The following is a 5,034-nucleotide window of genomic DNA, read 5'->3' as shown; positions in this document are numbered from 1 at the left end:
ATTTCGCGACCGGTCCTAACACGTCGCCGTCGAGACCGACTATGTGCTGGGTATATCTGATGGCTCTGCTGTATATCTTTATTCTCTGCCAAGATTACCGTCGGACTACATGACGAGCTACCGAAGTGACTCGTCTACTAATCGGTCGAAAAGAGCTCTATCTGATATTAACCTGTCGGCGATATACGGTCACCCAAATAATAATATCTTTATATGCAGGTCGGCGGCGGCGTGCTTCAGAACTGTTGCCCTAACTCTCACGTCTTTACACCTCTGAACTACGAATGAGCACGTATGTTTTGAAGATGCGAATCCTCGAGGCTTCGTCGCACGTCGTCAGCGGGTAAGTGCGTGTAACCGTAAATGGGCCAGCGCGTGCGGTCGTAATAATAATGGGATCTTCGTTATAAGCGAACGAATTATCGGAAAGGCGCGCAGGCGGCGAACCCGCTGCGCGGTATCGCGATAGTTCGCCGCCCTGGCTGACTTCTGCCAGCGGCAGCGATTTAAATTCTTATTGTGACGTTAAACCGACACTATTTACGAATCAATAATATTTGGCAGATCCCAATTAGACCGATATACTGTATATCGCTGTAGCTGTTCACTCTAATATCAACTACTATTTCCTTGATCACCTCTCATAAATCATACGTGTCGTCGACGACTATATTCTGCAACTCGGTACGAATGAAACCGTCACTACGACACGGTGAAATGTTCGCCTCGAGGTCCGTCTCGGTTGTGATCCGAAACTCTTCCATTTAAAGTATATTTCCATGTTATTGTAATCCTCAGTCAGGGGCTTCTTTACATATGCCTTGCTTCTACCCAGCACGATACATACATTAATATAGCTTAATGGATTTCTTGTTATAGTAAAGCATATACTGTACGGTTGTATGTCACGCGAGGATGACTCCCTCTCTCGCTACCCGCCGTCTATGGCTGTTGCTCATATAGTGACCGGATGTACCTGTACCAATTTATGCTGATGCACTGGAGATCACATCAAAGTCTTTCACCCAGCGTTTCAAATTTTACCGCTAGAAAATCTATCGATACTTTTTGGAGACTACATAATTGGGGGGAAACTTTTTTCATTGAAGAAAAGTCTCTTGGCTTTTATAATGTGAGTCTATAGGAATATTGATTCGATTTACCATAGGTTTTTATAAGACACAGTACTCTTACAAACTGGGGAATGCCTGTACAACTTTCCTAACATTCAAAGTACCACAACAATATTAAATACAATACCACAGACTACTTGAGGTCCAGTTAGCTTCAGGTCCACTTCGCTGCAGGTCCAGTTAACTTTATATCCAGCCAACTTCATTCTAGTTCACATCAGGTCCAAAATTTCAGGTCCACTTTTGGCAGTGATGGAGAAAGTACCTGAAAATATTACTTAAGATAAAGTACTGCACTGTTGATATGCAAACATTTAAACTATGTACTAAGTACTGTAGTCTTCTTCAAAACTATGCAAATAAAAGTTTCATTAACTGAATTGAAACATACAAGCAGAAAAAGGTATAAAAAGTAGTACAGCATTTGTAAAGAATCATAATTAAAAAACAATGGCATTATGTTTTCAAAACGAAGCTTAAAGTTATTAATATATTATACAGTATTGTACTTTAAAGAAAAACTAAATAAACACACATTCAAAATTTGGTATGGGATGGAAAACGTGAATCTGGGCCACAGTTTTGATAGGTCCCGTACCACCGACACCAATGGGAAGTGACTTTAGACACAAACATTTACATAAATGTCCACTTTTATAGGATTACTGTACAAGTGCACTTAAATACAAGTCCTCTAATACGCTCGGCTCGTACGCCCGACGACACGACGCTAAGTAACGACGTCGGTCTTACCTCCCGCGGGTCAGCGGCGTCGTTTCTCCGTTTGCCGTTAACGGCGTCGTATGCGAGACCGGACGGGTCTGTACGGTCGAGTCTCAACTTGTCATACCGAGATGTGTTGTTGGTCCTTGAAGCTTCCTGGAAATGTGACCAATAGCTATATAATACACAACACTGTAAAACTATTATATTATAGGCAGGGATTATTTGACCGGTACTCGGCACAATAACCGCCGGTTATTTGACAGAGATCTAAAATTAAACTAAATCCTTTTGTCAACAGAAATTATACAATTAAATAATACCATAATGTAATGACTTGTTTAATGCCCCCAACCATCCCGACTACATTCCCATTAAGATCCCATACGATCCCCACAGGTCCCGGTCAAATAGCCGACGGTTATTTGGCCCAGAATCCGGGTCAAATAACAACTTTGTATTAAAAATAAACATTACTTATCAGTTTAACACCACATGGAGAAACCGATTACTCAAATAGGTTACGTAAAGTTGAAATTATCTTTTTCCAACGGTTTTTATGGATATTTTGAACGATTATGACTTTTGGAAAATAGATGCACGGCCAAAACGATAATTTTACCAGTATTTATTTGGATTTTTTCTCATAAATTTATATGATCTTAATTTCCTTACAGTAACAAAAACAATGAATCTTCCAAAAAAAGTTACTTTCAACATGAAGGGTTAAAAAAAAACATTGAAAACCCTACCTAACCTAAACTAAACTACCTAACTTCTTGCGATGGACGAGCAAAAATTTAATCGGCATACCCGGTTTCGTACAGTCCAATAGCGTTTACACTTCGTGGACGTGACCGACGTAGAACGAAACTGCGACGATGTTGACGGATTCTTATCGTGCTTCCGGGAGAAACGCACAATTTTGCGGGATTTATTATTTAAATTTCTCTCGCTCGAATTTCACATAATCTGCTGTGACCAAACAGAGGACAGTGCAAATCTATTGTGATATTTACGCAGGAGCAAAAACTTTTTTTTCTGGATATGTTTAAGCTTCCCTCGTGACCTAAATGTTGAAGACGAGAACTGACCCACTGACAAAACATTAAAACACAAAAACAAAACATTAAAGAAATAACTTTTTCTGTTATCATTAGTTAAATACAGCTACTCCTCGACTTACGACCTACTCGACCTACGACCGCCTCGGTCGTACCAAAATTTTGTCAAATTACCTATTTTCGAGTCCAGACGTTAGTGATTGCGCTGTGTACCGACAAAATTTTTGTTTGTAATTCCCTTTAAAATAGCTGGCAAGCGGAAGAGTGAGAGTTCTTGTGGTGCCGAGAAGAGAGAGAGACACTCGTTTTAGATTTTCTATGTACGGTATTATTTTCGACTCGCGACCCGGTCCCTAACCCCGTCATAAGTCGGGGACCGACTGTACCGTAATGTGCTGGGTATATACGGTATAGCTCTACTGTATATCATTATCTACAAGAGTTAAGTCGGACTCGCGAACGAGCCTCGGGAACTCGACTCGTCCGTCTGTCGAGAAGCTCCTGTATTGGCTTATAATCGACGTGTACGCTCACCCCAAAATAATATCTTTAGCCACGGGGTCGACGTGATTCGAGGCTATTCGACCAATGTTACACGACCCGTTTCAGAACTGTTGCTAACTCTACGTCTACACCTCTGAGCACGAATGAGTATACATATGTTTTTGAAAGATGCAAATCCTCCGAGGCTTCCGATCGCACGTTACGCGAATTGAGATTGCGTGTCGTAAATGGACGCCGATGCCGTGCCGGTCATTAATGGGATCTTACGTCAAACGAACCGAGGAATTATCGGAAAGACGCAATGGGGAGAGCGAACCCGCTGTATCGCGATGGCTCAGCCGCCAGCCACAAAACGACCAGCGACGCGCCGATTTAAATTCTTATTGTGACATTAAACCGATACCATTTACGTATCAATAATATTTGGCAGAGCCCAATTAGACCGATATATTGTATATTGCTGTAGCTGTTCACTCTAATATCAAGTAACATTTCCTTGGTCACCTCTCATAAATCAGACGTGTCGTCGACGACTACTGTATATTCTGCAACTCGGTACGAATGAAACCGTTACTACGACACGGTGGTGAAATGTCCGCCTCGAGGTCCGTCTCGATTGCGACGTTCCAAGACTCTTCCATTTAACGTATATTTTGATATTATTGTAATCCTCGGTTGAGGCCTTGTTTCTACCCAGCACGATACATACATTAATATAGCTTAATGAATTTCTTGTTATAGTAAAGCATATACAGTTGTATGTCACACGAGGATGACTCCCTCGCTACCCGCCGTCCATAGCTGTTGCCGATACAGTGAGCGGGCGTAACAACTTATGCTGACGCAATGGAGATCACATCAATGTATTCATCTAGAGTTTCAAATTTTACCGCAAGAAAATCTATCGATACTTTTTGGGGGACCGTACATAATTTGGGGGGAACTTTTTTTCATTGTAGAAAAGTATCTGGGCTTTTGTAATGCGCGTCTATAGGAATATTGATTCGATTTAATATAGGTTTTTAATGCATAATACTCTTATAAACTGGGGAATGCCTGTAGAACTTTCCTAACATTCAAAGTACTACAACAATATTAAATACAATACCACAGAGTACTTGAGGTCCAGCCAGCTTCATTCTAGTTCACATCAGGTCCAAAGGTTCAGGTCCACTTTAGCATCGGGTCCACTTTAGGCAGTGATGGAGAGTGCCTGAAAATATTACTTAAGATAAAGCACTGCACTGTTGAAAGGCAAACATTAAAACTCATACAAAGTAGTCTTCTTCAAAACTATGCAAATAAAAGTTTAATTAACTTAACTGAAACATACAAGTAGAAAAAGGTATAAAAAGCAGCACACTATTTGTAGAGTATCATAATTAATAAACAATGAAATTATGTTTTGAAAACGAAGCTTAAAGTTATTAATATACTGCACTGTACTGTACTTTAAAGAAAAACAAAATAAACACACATTCAAAATTTGGAATGGGATGGAAAACGTGAATCTGGGCCATATTTTTGACGCGTCGCGTACTGCCGACACCGATGGGACTTGACTTTAGACACCGACATTTACATAAATGCCCACTTTTATAGGATTACTG

At 40.6% G+C, this 5,034-nt stretch overlaps 1 long non-coding RNA gene across 1 annotated transcript; it reads right to left on the bottom strand.

Moving 5' to 3' along the window:
• Nucleotides 1-536: 536 nt before the first annotated feature.
• Nucleotides 537-4,609, bottom strand: LOC121856384. The gene is made up of 3 exons (XR_006086960.1): nucleotides 4,533-4,609; nucleotides 1,887-2,012; nucleotides 537-1,398 (listed from the first exon to the last, which is right to left on the bottom strand). It is a non-coding gene; the product is annotated as an uncharacterized LOC121856384 (long non-coding RNA).
• Nucleotides 4,610-5,034: the final 425 nt, after the last annotated feature.

The sequence above is a fragment of the Homarus americanus genome, unplaced genomic scaffold (genome assembly GCF_018991925.1).
Source record: "Homarus americanus isolate GMGI-L3 unplaced genomic scaffold, GMGI_Hamer_2.0 scaffold48220, whole genome shotgun sequence".
NCBI classification, from domain to species: domain Eukaryota; kingdom Metazoa; phylum Arthropoda; class Malacostraca; order Decapoda; family Nephropidae; genus Homarus; species Homarus americanus.
Note: the sequence above shows the minus strand (reverse complement) of the source record. Positions and strands in the feature narration are given on the sequence as shown.